This window comes from Callospermophilus lateralis, chromosome 17, assembly GCF_048772815.1.
Source record: "Callospermophilus lateralis isolate mCalLat2 chromosome 17, mCalLat2.hap1, whole genome shotgun sequence".
NCBI classification, from domain to species: domain Eukaryota; kingdom Metazoa; phylum Chordata; class Mammalia; order Rodentia; family Sciuridae; genus Callospermophilus; species Callospermophilus lateralis.
In genome coordinates, this window is record NC_135321.1 from 35,544,134 (window position 1) to 35,559,696 (window position 15,563).

Genomic DNA, 15,563 nt, shown 5'->3' on the forward strand with positions numbered 1-15,563 from the left:
AAAAAAAAACCTAAAGACTTTTTCAAGTACTTGACCCCTCAGAAAGTGTTACTACAAGTACTCAGGCTCCCAAGGAATGTTACAGCAAGATTATTCACGGCCATTTACAAGTCTGGGAACTGTAATAAAGTGGGAACACAACTGGTCCAGACTTACAATCATCTCTGGTGCGTAAGAGATGATTTACGTGGACCTAGGTGGACCCCATCTTTTTTCCCCTAAGCAGAATGGATCACTCCAGATCTTTTGACATATTATTTTATTGCTTTTTTTGGTTATATATGAGAGTAATTTACATAAGATATTTTCCATGTGAATGCTATAACATATCATAAATGTGAATTAGTCAAAATCTGCCACTTGACTTAGGCCCTACCCCTAAAATATCTGTTTCATATACAGAGACTGATCTTTTTGGCACTATCCATTGAGCTGATTTTAGCACTAGATCTACCATCTTCCTCCCCATTTCCAACCCCATCTCAAGCTTGCCTTTAGCAGACTCAATCCTGGTGATATGACTTATCTCAGGGCCCACCACCAACTTGCCCATTTACACCTTAAACTTACACTCCAGTCAAAACTAAACCTAGACAAAATACTTCTCAACCATGGTCTCCTGACCAGCTGGTGCTTAGATTCCACCCCTGCCAAACCTGCTCTTCTCCATCTACTTGCAAATCACCTCCCGACTAGGTTTCCAGTTTAGGCTCAGCTACCAACCTACAAGTTATACAACCTTTATAATTATGCACTCTGGCACACATAAATATCCTTCAATAGATTGGACTTTTTAGTCTTACAATCTCTAACCCTAGACAAACACCATTATGCACTTCTACTTCAGGATATTAATATAGCATAGAAATTTCTGGAAACACTGCTTAGTTCATTGTAAACTCATGCTAACTAGCCAGATGGTGCCCCATTCTTTACAGCTCCTCTCCTTCCACCTTCTTTTATGCAAACCCTCACAAGTCCTCTAACATAATCCCTGCTCTGCAAAGAAATCCTACCTCATCAGATTTAAGTTCCTCCCACCTCACTTTTACCTCACAGTTCCTTTGTTCCTCTCTCTCAAAGGCTCTCCTCCTTTTCAAGGATAATATTCTCTACTTATACACATAATTACATTCCTTTCTATATCCTTGGTTTCCCTGTCCCACAAATCACTCCTCTTCACTGTTTCACACTCACCAATTGACTCTACCAGCTCTTTCCCCTGGCTATAATTTATAGACTAAAAACTATGCAAAAATGAGAGTTTTGCCCCTTCTCTGTCTCCCCCAAGAAAGATTTTAAAAAACTGAATGATTTGCCAACATTTAAAAAATCAAGACATTTCACTTGAAAAATCAAGATGGCTGGTTCCTCTGATAAAACAAAATTCTCTGCCATCACTACACATACACAAGCAGTGCTATTTCCTGCTCAAAATCTTTCAAGAACACTGAGGACAAGGTCCTGCACCAGCTATCCACAGTAATTTTTCCACCTTCATCTCACTCTTCTTCCCTTCTGCTAAAGGCCCTTCAGTTACACTGATCCTTCAGTTCTTTAAACAAAATGAGCTCTCTTATGCTACATGGCCTCTGTATATACCATTCTTTTTACTGGAAATCCTCTTGCCCTGACTCTCTGTATTATTAAAATCTTTTGACGTATGTATTGCTGCTGAAATGTCATTCTCCAATACTTGCAGAGCACCTGCCTAGCATGCATGAGGCCCTGGGATCCATCCTCAGCTCTACCCAAAGGGGCGGGTGGGAGGGGGGAGGGAAGGCACATTCATTAACTATCCTCAAACTTAATGGTGGCATCCACTCAGGTCAAGAGACTCAATTCTCTCTTTCTTCACCCAGTGACAACATTGGATTCCACTTCTAAAAATGTATCTGTATGTTCCTGCACCCAAGTCATCTGGGCAAAAAGTCCATTAGCCTCATTTCTTACCTGTAGTCTTTTATTAAAGAAACTTACTTATACATTCAAGCTTAGTTTTGATAATGTCAGTCAATACGCTCATCAAAACCCTTCAACAGATCCCTCTTGCCTTCCAAATATCCATACTCTTCTATTTAGCATTCAAAGCCCCTCTCAGTCCTGCCTCCTAGCAAGACAGTCTAGTTTGCTGGTTAAAGACAGTAAACTCTGGAGCTCTAATGCCATGTTATACAAACAAACAAACAGAAAAACAAGTGCAGATCCCCATTTCACCACTTATCTTTGCCAAACCATGTAATTTTACTATAAGGAACAAATGTATAAATGTAAGTAGAGCTCTTAGAATAGTGTGTGGCATATGGTCAATGATATCTATGTTGTATTTTGCAGCCCCATCTCCAATTATCAAAAGCCAGCATTCCCATCTGTCTGAACCAACTCACAGTTGCCCTAATACTCTTCAGACTTTCCCTTCTGGAGGCCAGAGTCTTCTACAGGGTAAGAACCAGCAGATAAGCTGACAGGGTTGCATTCCCTCCTTTAACTTAAAAGCAGTCTAAAGCTTCTGCCACAAAAGATCCTTTCTCTATACATCTCATGCACTGACAGTTTGCTCATCAAAGAACTTCCAATCCTGATCAAAGATTCTCAGTCTATAATTAGTCACCCTCTTTCCGCCTCTACTTTCTCACTACTCTCCCAAGATGTTGATCAGAAATCATCTTACCACCTATTTTCATGCCCAATAGCAAAGCTGTTTTAGTTCTTTTATACCCCCAAACTAGGTAAAAGTTGAAACTCTCATGCTCTTCTGATAAGCAGTTTCATTACTTCAGACTGTGTTCAATTTACATGAAATAGAACAACCTTCTCTGACAGAGGACAATTCTTGAGTCAAGGGTATACAAATAGCTGTGCTTCCTTACTAGAATCTTTAAACAAATTCACGGGGAAGCTGAGTAAACCCCAAACAGGATAAACCCAAAGAAACGCATAATATGAAGTACCATAAATTTCGGGAAAAAAAATGTGGAACACAGCTAAAACAGTACTCTGCAAGTAAGAAACTTTTAGTGCTAAATGACCTGTGATTATAAATGCAAAAATCCTTAACAAAACATTAGTAAGTAGAATTGAGAAAGATATAAAAGAATTATATGGCATGATAGAGAGGTTTATTCCAGAGATAACTTCAGAAAATTTTAAAAAGACAAAAAGTTCCAAAGAACAATAAGAGAAAAATACACCTTAACTTCAGAGGAAAAATGATTTGAATGCAATGGATTTCTCATCTGAACTTAAGGAAACCAGAAGAAAGTGGCACAATGTCTTTTAAAGAAAAAGAACTATCCTCACAGAATCCTATACCCACAGAAAATGGAAGGGGAAATTAAGATATTCTCAAATGAAGGAAAACTAAACGAATTTTTCTTCAGAAGACTTACTCCACAAGAAGGAATAAAGGAAGTTTTTAAAATAAAGTAATGTATAAAAGAAGGAATTTTGAGACCTCAAGAAAAAACACAGTAAGCAAAAATATGGGTAAATACTAAGGGTTTGGGATTTTCTAATTTATTTTTGACGCAGAAAGCTAAAATTAAAACACTGTCTCATGTTTTGTGTGTATGTAGAAGAAACATTTATAATTATAAACAGAAGTGTAAAGGAATGTAAAAAGAAGGTTTCTATATCAATTGAATAGGTAAAATTAAAACACTAGCAGATAAAATAACCTCTATAAAGATAAATGTAATATCTAGAGCAACCAATTAAAACAAAACAAGATCTATATAAAGAATTATACTCGGGCTGGGGCTTTAGCTCAGTGGTAGTGTGTGAGGCACTGGGTTTCATCCTTAGCACCACATAAAAAAATAAAGAAATAAAATAAAGGCATTCTTTTTCATCTACAACTACAAAAATATTTTTTTAAATTACACTCAAAAACTGTATAGAATATCAAAATGAAAAATTTTAGGGGCTAAGGATATATCTCAGCTGGTAGAGTGCTTGCCTCACATGCACAAAGCCCTAGGGTTCAATCTCTAACATCACCAAAAGAAAAAAAAAAGAAAGAAAAAAGAAAAATTCTAAAATATTCAAGCAAAGCACAAGAAGTCACGGAAAGAAAAAAAAAAGAAGAAGAAACAAGAAAAAACTAAAATACTAGACTCAAGTCCCAATACAGCAATAATTACATTAAATATAAATGGTCTACATTCTCCAATAAAGACAGAGACTAGCCAAATGGATTAAAAATATGACCCAACTAAATGCTGTTTACAAGAAATTTACCTCAAATGTACCAGAATAAGCAGGGTAAAAGTCAAAAAGGGTCAAAATGGATATATTAGATCAACAATCAAAACAAAGCAGTACTGGTTATGTCAACATCAGGTAAAGTAACTCAGTGCAAAGAGAAGACTATCGAGTCAGAGGAAGACACTGTATAATGAAAAAAGGACAATCTACCAAGAAGACACAACAACCTTATATGTGTATGAAACAGTTGAAAAATACATAAAGCAAAAACTGAAATAACTTAAATAAACAAATCCACAATTATAATTAGAAACTTGAACAACACTTTATCAATAGTTAATAAAATACCTACACAGAAAATGAGCAGAAGGTTGTGGGTATAACTTAGTAGCAAAGCACTTGCCTAGAATACACAGGCCCTGGGTTCAATCCCCAACCCTGCAGAAGAAGAAAAAGAAAAGCAAAGATACAGAACCCAACAAAATCATCAACGAACAGAATCTAATTGGCACTTAGAATACACTCCACCCAACAGCAGCAGAAAACAAATTCAAGTGCCCACAAAACATATACAAGACAGATTATATTCTGGGCCATTTTTATTTGTTATTTTTAGTTATACATGACAATTGAATGTATTTTGACATATCATACATACATGGAATATAACTTCCCTTTTTTTTTTTTTTTTTTTGGTTGTACATGATGTGGAGTTATGCTGGTCATGTATTCACACAGGAACACAGGAAATTACATCCAATTCATTCTATTGTCTTTCCTATTCCCATCTCCCTCCCATCCCTTCATTCCCTTTTGTCTAATCCAGTGAACTTCTATCCCACTACCCCCCAAATTATTCTGAATTCACATCCACATAGCAGAACATTGGGCCTTTTGTTTTGGGGATTGGCTTATTTCACTTAGCATGATAGTCTCCAATTCCATCCATCTTCCAGCAAACGCCATAATTTCATTCTTCTTTATGACAGAGTAACATTCCACTGCATATATGTACCACCTCAACAAATTTAAAAGAACTAAAATCATACAGAGTTATATTCTTCAACCATAATAGAATCAAACTGGAAACAGATTAACAGGAAAATCTCCAAACACTTATAACACAGCACAATTCAGAATAATACATGAATCAAAGAGAAAGTCTCAAGAAAAATAAAAACATACATGGGAATTGAATGAAAATAAAAATACAGCATATTAAAATTTGTGGAACACAAGTTTAAAGCAGTGCTCTTCAAGAAAGAAACTTTTAGTACTAAATGCCCTCACGATTATAAATGCAAAAATCTTAAAAATTCAGAAATGCATAAAAAATGATAGGGTATATCCAGTGATGTTTATTCCAGGGATAAACTTAGCTCAATATTCAAAACTCAATCCACAGAATTCACCGTATCAAAAAGAAAAACCAAGGCTAGGGATGTAGCTCAGGACTATGTAATTAGCATATGTGAGGACACTGTAAAAAAGCACGAAAGAAGGAAAGAATGATCAATTGATCACATGATTATATCAAATCGATGCATAAAGACAAAATTCAACATCTACTAAAATTTAAAAAAATCTTCAAGGGCAGGGGCTGGGGCTCAGTGGTAGCACACTTGCCTGGCATGTGTGAGGCACTGGGTTCGATTCTCAGCACCACATATAAATAAATAAATAAAGATCTAGCAACAACTTAAAAATATTTTTTTAAAAAAATCTTCAAAAACATAGGAATATAGAAAACTTCCTCAACTTGATAAGAAGCTTCTATTAAAAAAAACTCTACACTTAACATATTTAATGTGAAAGAATAAACACTTTCCCCCTGCAAGGTCAGGAACAAGGCAAAGATGTCTTTTCTCATCCTTCTTTCTCAAAACAGTAGAAGAAACTTTAGTCAATGCAGTGAGAAAAGGTAATAAAATGCATATAGAATAAAAAGAATGAAATAAAATTACCTCTATCTGCAGAAGAAAGGATTATCTACATAAAATAATCCAAAGAATCTACAAAAGACTCCTACAACTAATAAGTAGGTGAACAAGATCATAAAATACAAGATCAGCATATGAAATTAATTTTACTTTTCTTTTTCTTTACTTTTCTAGCAATGAATACAAGGGATACTAAAATTAGAAATTCAACACCACTTACAATTGTTAAAAATTTATTTATATATTCATGTATATAAAAGTCTAGCTGGACACAGTGTTGCACACTTGTAATCCCAGCAGCTCTGGAAGCTGAGGCAGAAGGATCACAAGTTCAAAGCCAGCCTCAGCAACTTAGCAAGGCCTAAGCCACTCAGTAATATCATGTCTCTGAATAAAATACAAAAAAGGGCTGGCGATGTGGCTCAGTGGTTAAGCACCTCTGGGTTCAATCCCTGGTACCAAAAAAAAAAGTCTAAAAAAAAAAAATCAACCAGATCTAAGAAAACTGTTTTTCCCTCTGTGGTTTTGGGTATTGAACCCAGAGCTTTGTGTATACTAGGGAAGTACTTTGCTACTAAGTTATACTCCTAGCCCTAAGAAATCATATGTATAGAACTCATGATAAAACTACTTACGTTAATGAAAGAAATCAAAGATCTAAATAAACAGACAATACAGTGCTCAAAAATTGGAAAATGCAATATAGTAAAAATGTCAATTTTCCCCAAATGGATTCAGGTCTACCAAAATCACAGCAAAATGTCTTTGGAGATACAGATTATTTTACAATTTAATGAAAAAGGAACATAAATAACTAAATAAACTTTGAAAAGGGAATAAAGTGGGAGGAATCAGTCTACTCCATTTAAAAATTTTTCATATAACTATAGTAACCAAAACTGTGTGGTACTGGCAGACATACACAGAATAATGAAACAGAAAAGAGAATCCAGAAGTAGACTTATACAAATATGCCCAATTATTTTTTGGTGAACATACAAAAGCAATGGAAGAAAGACAGCATTTTTAAGAAATGGTACTGAGGCAATTCAACATCTATAGGCAATAAAGAAATAAACTTTGACTTAAGTCTCATACCACAAAAATTAACTCAAAATAGATCATGTAAAACTATAAGGAATAACTTTTAGGGAAAAAAAAAAAAACACAGGAGAAAAATCTTCAGGTCTAGGGAAAGGATTCCTGGATTTGACACCAAAAGCATGATCCACAAAAGAATAAATTGAGAAACTGTACTTGATCTCTGCAGATACCTTCTTAAGGGAATAAAAAGACATCTATAGACAAATTACATTTCTAACAAAGGACTAGTTTCTAGAATACATAAAGAACTCTTACAAACTCAATAGTGTATATATATATATGTGTGTGTGTGTATATATTCCAATTAAAAAATGAGCAAAAGTCATTTCCCTGAAGTATGACAAATAAGCACATAAAAAAAAACAAATAAAATAGCAAATAAGCATATGAAAAGACTATCAAGGGCTGGATGTGTACTCAGTGGAAGAGTGTGCCTAGCATGTGCTGGGCCCTGGATTCAATATCCAATGTTACTAAAAACAAACTAACTCAACATCATTAGCATTTAGAAAAAGCACCTTAAAATCACAGAGAGATTATTACTCTGTACCTAACAGAACAGCTAAAATTAAAAAATAGTGACAACACCAAATGTGGAAAGGAAACAGAGAAACTGATCATTCATATATGACTAACAGGAATATAAAATGTTTCAGTCACTCGAAAACAATTTGACAGGTTCTACAAAAAGATAAACATTCAGTTATCACACAACCCAATAACTGCACTCTATCACTTTGTCCCAGAAGACTTATGTTTACACAAAAATCTGTACTTAAATGCTTACAGCAACTTTACTTGTGATAGCCAAAAACTGGAAACAAACTGATATCCAAAAGGTAGATGGTTAAAACAACCATAAAAGTACATCCACACTATGAAATACTACTAAGCAATAAAAAAGAAGCAAATATCAGCATATGTAATAACCTGGGTTAATCTCTGTACTATATTGATTCCATTTATAAAATATTATTGAAATGACAAAATTGCAAAGATGGAGGACAGATTACTGATTCTAGGACTTAAGAGTAGGGTAGACGTGAGGGAGAGAGGCATAGCCATTTTAAAAAGCAAGAAAAGGGTGCTCGCTTTGGCAGCACATATACTAAAATTGGAACGATACAAAGAAGATTAGCATGGCCCCTGAGCAAGGATGACACACAAATTCGTGAAGCGTTCCATATTTTTTGAGCTCTGTAATGTTTTGAACAATCAATAAAAAATAAATAAAAATTAAAATTAAAAAAAAGCAAGAAAAGGAAATCTTGTGAAGATGGAAATATTTTGTATCTTGACTATATTACTGACACTATTATCGGTCTGATATCATGGGTGCTATAGTTTTACAAGATGATACCACGGGAAATAACTAGGTAAAGGGTACATAGAATCTTTCATTATTCCTCATAACTGCATGTGGATCTATAATTATCTCATAACAAAATGTTTTATTAAAACAAAACTAGACTTTCACTTACTGTTCTAAGGGTCATCACCCAAATGTGAACACTTCAGATCTCCATTTCAACCCCTTATTAGTTGTACTTTGTGCTGGACTAAGTGAAGACACACAGATATAAATGCAAAGTATTATCCCTACCACTGAACATCACACACTCAAACAGAGTGACAAACACAGGCATAAATCAACAGTGACAGTCTTCATAAAGGAGATAGGATGTGATCAAACATTTGCACAAGAGGCAGCACTTCTGCAAGTGGAGGTAGTAAGGGGAACATCTTGGAAAGAGAAGAAATAATTGAAGTCACAGAGCTAGAAATAAATACAGTGCCTATGGAGAAAGTGATGTATGTGTTGTGAAATAAACAGAAGAAGAATTAGCAGTTTGGGGTTAATTAGGGAGGGCCCCTAAAAACCAGAGACAGGAGTTCAAATGTCACTCAGAGAAGCCTTCCTCATGAACCCAGTCAACAAAGCAGTAGCTCCCTTACCCTCTCTTTCACACCATCCAGCCCCTCTAAAATCCTTTACTTTATAGCACTCATCACAAGCTGTAATTATTAGATAATTAATTCATCTGCATGTATATTTGTTTAAAGCTGCTGGCTTGCCCCCCAGTTTCTTGAGCCTCTAGCATAGGTCAGGCATACATTAATCACTCAATAAATAGTAACTGAATAAATGAACAAACAGCAATTATTTGCTTCTGGTTCTTTTATCTACGTAGCTACCTTACTTCTTCCTCTATTTTCTTTCATTCTTTTGCATTTGTCCTTCATTGACCTATTGCCTCTTTCACCTGATATTTCCCCTCTCCCCCCTCTTTCACCTGTCCTTATCTTAACTCATCATAAAAATAAAACTCAGTATATATTAAAACAGTGGTACACAACTGCAGTGTTGCCACATTTCCCAGTCTCAATCAATGAGGAACTGTATCCAAGAAATTTGTTACTGAAAATAAAGTACAAATGTTGTTATGTTGTTACTTGAAAATAAGAATATGCACTACACAAACAAATTAAGAGCTGAAAAAGGATTGTCCCCGTTGTGGCTATACTTGCCGAAGTATGAAAACCTCTCAGACTGGATGATTCTACCTGGTCTCAGGAAGCCAAAGAAAAGACACTGATGTGGTGGAGAATGCCTGCAGTCCCAGAGGACAGGGATACACAAGAGGATCCCTTATGCACAAGAATTGAGACTAGCTTTTATAACACAACAAGATCCTGTCTCATAAAATGAAATAGAAAACCAGAACAGTACTCCTCCAGGCCACCAAAGTTATGAAAAACAAGGAAAGCTTAAAAAAAGAAAAAAGAAATGCTACAGACCAAAGAGGCATGACACTTAAATACAATGTAGTACCCTGGACTGCACCATAGAACAAAAGGAAGATACTGGTAGAAAAATTGGTGAAATCCAAATAAGGTCCAGAATTCCGTTTTTTTAAAAATCCTATATAAGACATTAATATATAATTAAAATTTGAATTTATTAATATTATGTTATTAAAGAGACAGCTAGATTATATACCAGGAGCAAAATCCAGCTCATTTCAACTGAGGTCCCCTGAGCCCACCTGATGCAATGTGAGTACTTGGGACTAACAACCAGTTTTAACTCTCCTAGTAGCTTGTTCACTTACTCAGCAAACATTTACTGAGTGCCTACTATTTATCAGACACTATAAAGTCTCTAAAGATACAGGGCTAGATAAGGGAGGGGAAAAAATTTAAACAACACTGAGAAAAATCAAGCATTTAACAAGTATTTGCATAAATGATGAGTACTCCCCAAATTTTTTACAGCCATTCATTAAACCCAGTAATCCCTAGTATTCTAAATAAGGCTTCTTAAGATTCAAAGTACACACAAATAACCTAGAATCTTATTAAAGCAGAAATTAATTCAATTGATGGAATCTGGGGCCTGAGATTCTGCATTTCTTCTAGACTCTCATGTGACTGTAATGTTGCTGGTCCATGAACCACACTTGCAATAAAAAGGCTCTGAAGCACCACAGTTTTAACATCCTCAAACTATCATGCAAAACACAAACTCCAAAAACTCAAAAACATTTTGTCTCTCACTTGCCACAGTATTCCCAGGACTTAAAACTGTGCCCAGTATATTCAAGATTTAAAACTAGGCAGCTGGCACTCAAATATTTACTGAATACATAAATGGATGTATGATCTAGACTACTGTTCAACTTAGCCATTTACCCATTTGGCTATTAAACACTTGAAATATGGCTAATGACTAAGGAGCTGAATTTTTCTTTAATTTTAACTTAAATAACCACAAGTCACATGTGGTTATTTAAATTAAGACTACCATACTGGAAAGTCTAGGTCTATGTCACGAATGTGACACAAAGAGCACTGAACTAATAAAAGTCTGGGTTTCAATCCCAACTCTGCCGATTGGCCTGTGACCTGGAAAGTTTAACTTCTTGAGGCCTCAACTTTTTCATCTGTGAAATGAGGTCAAGATCTCCTAAGTCTCAAGGTTCTTGACAAGAATTATCACAAAGTAATGTATTAAACATAAGGTATGATAAAGGTGAACATTTTCTGCGCTCCATAAACAGTTCACGATCACAAAAAGACCTTTACCCACACTTGCCAGAAAATGCCAAGGGAGTTTGGTTGATGGACGAACAGTGGCTTTGAGAAAGAGGCCAAGGTCATAAAATGGGTGGTAGGGGTCGCTTAGTAAGATTGATGTAAGATTGGCAATGACAGTGCAAATCATCACAATTCCTGGCAAATCTTTAAACAGGCATTGTATTGATTATGGGTGAGTAAATGACATTTCATTCATTCATTCTTCCAGGAAGGGCTCCCACATTACCTAAAGCCCGCTACTTCCCAAGCACAAACATTTGCTCTTTCGGAGCCAGGTCCTCTCGGCCCACAGCCGGCCGGGAAGCCCCCGCCTCCAGTTACCGGCGCGTCTTCCCCTCCCCCGTCGCGCCGGCCCCGGCGAGGGTCAGGCTGGTACCACGGCTCCAAATACCCCACGACCGAACCCAGAAGCCATATTTAGCTATATTCTTGTCAATAAAACAAACTTCCGTCTTCTAAAGAAAAACGGTTCTAACTCAATGTCAAACTAGGACGGAAACTCGCTGCTCGCCGCAGCTGCCAACCAGAGACGCCGCGTGTCCCGCGGCCCTGGAGCCCCCGACCAGGACCCCGCAGCGAGCGCACCCGCGCCCCGGCCCTCGGTAGCACCGGCCACAAAGGGACAGGGGGACGCGGACGGGCCTCTTTCTCCTCCTCCTCTGGCCCCGCGCTAGCGGCTGCGGCTCCAGGGCTGCCCGGGCGCGAGCGGACACTCACCTCGCTCTGCGCGCGGCGGCGGCGGCGGCGGCGGGCGCTCCTCCGGGCCGGCCCGGGCGGTCGCGGCGCGGTCCCGCGGGCCGCAGCGCGGGCGCTACTCAGGGGCCGCCGTCCGCCGCGCCGCCTCCTCGGCCACTGCCGCCGGCTCCCCCGGCGGGCGGGCGGGCCTGGCGCGAGCCCCGCCTCCGCCGCGCCCGCCCCCGCCTCCGCGGCGGGCCTCCTGGGCTCGGCGGGCTAGTCGGGGCCGCCCTGCATGCCGCGGCCGCAGCCGCTCGCTCTCGGCCCCCTCAGCGCCGCCGGCCGGGGCCGCAGGGCCGCCCGCAGGCCGCTCGGGCGCGGTCTCCACAGCGCGCGGCGTGCTCCGCGGCGGCGGCGGCGGCCCGTGCGGCTGCGCGGGGGAGGCGGGGGCGCCGCGCGCTCACCCGGATGCGCCGGCCCTCTCCTATGCAGCTAGCCCACCTCGCGGCGGTCGCGCTTCTCTCCCGGGCCGGGAGGTTCCGGCCTCTCAACTTGGCAGCCTTTTCTTGCCCGATCCGCCGGGAGGTGCGGGACCGCGGCGCCGGCGTCCGAGTCACCGGGAGGGAAGCTCCCCCTGCGATGGGTTCAGTGGTGCTGTCTGGGCCGAGGGATTTTGCCCCCCGATCCTCTGTAGGGACAAAGAGGCTGCGGCAGCGAGTAAAATAAACCCAGGCCGCTTCACGTCGAGCCCGTCACGGGCGGGAGAAAATGGAGGTGCCCTCACCGCGCAGAGGAGGCCCTCGGATCGACCCCGGGCCGTGCCGAAGGCCACCCCTGACTCGGGCGGAGCCACTGTAGTGTCCGGGGAGGTCTGAAGCTGGAGAACGGTCGGTGGTGCCTCGTCAGACCCGGCGGAACCGGGCGACTGGGCTGCCGTGGTCCAGGACCGGGGCGGGCAGTGAGAGGAGAGGCCACCGACCCGCACTGCCGGAAGAGGCAGCCCGGCCCCGAGGGACCAAAAGAATGCCTGGGGGGTGAGGGGTGCACAATTGGGACCGTTTAGGGGTCTGTCTCCTACGCAGTATCCTACAAGTGTCTTTCCACTACGCCCCCTTGGGAAGCACTGCTTAGTACTCCTTCTCAATACCCAGCCGCTCCCTACCCTGAAGACTACTAGACCCAACCCTGATCCTCTATCACACTAGGATAACCAACCGTCTTTTTACCAAGTAAAATTTCTCCTTCAGTCATCCAGAGGTTTGTGTCTTACTGCTTGTCAACCAAGAGCCGGAATGATAAAGAGACTGTACCATTGAAATAGCCCCATCTTAAACTTTTAAATACATATTCTTATATAGGCTGGGGGCGTAGCCCAGTAGTAGAGCACGTGCCTACCACGTGCAAGGCGCTGGGTTTGGGTCCCAGTGTCACAAAAAAATATTCAGGGGTGTGTGTGTATGTGTGTGTGTGTGTGTGTGTGTGTGTGTGTTTTGACATAACCAAAAGGTTGCAAGCAAAAAAAAAATTACCAGAAAGTTTATTATCCTGCATTTGCGATTATCTACATCTTCCAAGTACTGTATTCAAAAATAAAAATTTAAAACATACTATTTTTAAAATACTTATATAATATTTTGGAAGAAAGTCAGTGATTAGCCCTTTAATGTTCCACAAGAGGAAACATCACTTTGAAATAAAGATGTAGTTTTTTTAAAATACTGTGTCCATATTTTGTGAGCAAATATTCACAAATCACATCAAAGGATTTGTATGCAAAATATACAAAGAAATCTTACAACAACTTAATAAGGCTAATAATCCAATTAAAAGTGGACGAAAGAACAGACATTTTACCAAAGATTTAAATGATCAACTATTAGTATTCAACATTATTAGCCACTTAGGGAAATGCAAATTAAAACCTCAATGGGAAAGCTCTTCACCCCATCAAAATGGCTAAAATTAATAAGCAAAAAAAAAATTGCCAGGAAGTAGAGAAATCAGGACCTTCATATCCATTACTTAAGAAAATATAAAACAATGCACCACTTTAGAATACAATTTTTCAGGTTCTTAAAAACTAACATATGACCCAACAACTCCACTCCTAGATACATACTCAAGAGAATTGAAAATATGTTCAAATGATGTATGCTTAAATATTTATAACAACATTGTTGTAATCAAAAAGTGAAAACAATCCAAATGTCCAAAAACTCCTGAATAGATAAACTAAATGTGCTGTATCCTTACGTGGACTTATTTGATAAAAGGAACAAAGTACTTATAAAAGATACAACATAGAGGAAACTCAAGATTAACTAAGTGGAAGAAGCCATTTTGCAATAATACATATAACATGATTCTATTTATTTGAAATGTCTAGAAAAAGTAAATCCATACTGAGAGTTGATTGGTGGTCACCTAGGGCTGAGGGCAGAAATAAGGAATGACTGCAAAGAGTACAAGAGATAGTTTTGCAGTGATAGACATGTTCTAAAATTGGATTGTAGAAAATTTAAGGCCAGTCTGGGCAACTTAGCAAGACCCTATCTCAAAATAATATAAAGGGCTAGGGATGAAGCTCAGTAATAGACTATTCCTGGATTCAATCCCCAGTACTTAAATAAATAAATAAATAAATAAATAAATGGGTTGTGGTAATGGTTGTGCAACTCTGTAAATTTACCAAAAACGGAAACAAGTGAATGTTGTGATATGTAAAATTACTTTAAATAAAAATTTTTTGTAAAGATTTCTGTGTTCCCTTAAGCAATAGTAACTTTTTGGTTTGGTTTCAAAAATCCTTTGCAATTAAAAATGTAAAATGCAAATAGAGAATTGGCTGTAATTTGCATTGTGCAATGTAATGAAATGTACTTTTTTGCAACTGGTTGTATAGCCAAACACATTTAACCTTCAATGTCCACATTCTACCTACTCCTATTCATTCAAAACTGTTTCTTCACTTAATCCACTATAAGAATAGGAAATGAGGTAGAAAAGGATAAACTTGTTTGAAAGCAAGAAGGAACTGGGTATCTGTGGTGATGGGCAAAGTTGTGACTTATGCAGTCAAGGGGGAGAAATAAAGAATGTCCACGTGCTTCTGCCTTTTTCAATGCTTTATTCACTCAAATCACTCAGTACAATTCCACTCTATAGGTTCTTAATCAAGAAAATGACAATCCTTAATGTCAGGCACTGCAATAGACATAATGAATTCAAAGTAAACAATTCTAAGTTAATTCTAAGTACTGTTAACACACTTAATCATGACAGACTCATTACATACATCCCCTCTGCATGTTAAGCTCAAGTGCCAAATCTAGAGTCTAAAGTCTTAGGAAGGCCAGCAGATGCACACTCACTCAGACCACAGTGATCAGATCAGGAACCTATGGAGGCTTCTCCTCAGGTAGAGCTTAATAATGTTGAGGAGAGGGTCCTAAGGCGAAGTTGCAATTCTCACCAGGGTCAAGATGTGGCTGTAGAGTTTGAGAGTGATGAGAATGATGCAGAGGATCAGACAGATGATGA

The 15,563-nt window shown here is 39.0% G+C and overlaps 1 protein-coding gene and 1 non-coding gene across 5 annotated transcripts in view; one reads left to right on the forward strand and one right to left on the reverse strand.

The window, feature by feature from the left end:
• Galnt1 (polypeptide N-acetylgalactosaminyltransferase 1) overlaps positions 1-12,996 on the reverse strand; it is a 114,344-nt gene extending 101,348 nt beyond the window's left edge. For 3 of the 4 annotated variants that reach the window (XM_077105594.1, XM_076836640.2, XM_077105595.1), the window contains exon 1: positions 12,808-12,996. The gene's annotated coding sequence lies outside the window, so the exon portion shown is untranslated. Of the gene's footprint in view, positions 1-12,524 lie in introns of all 4 variants that reach the window. The other variant, XM_076836641.2, reaches the window with a different exon arrangement.
• LOC143383027 (U6 spliceosomal RNA) lies at positions 8,335-8,441 on the forward strand. Its single transcript, XR_013089078.1, has one exon. It is a non-coding gene; the product is annotated as a U6 spliceosomal RNA (small nuclear RNA).
• Positions 12,997-15,563: the final 2,567 nt, after the last annotated feature.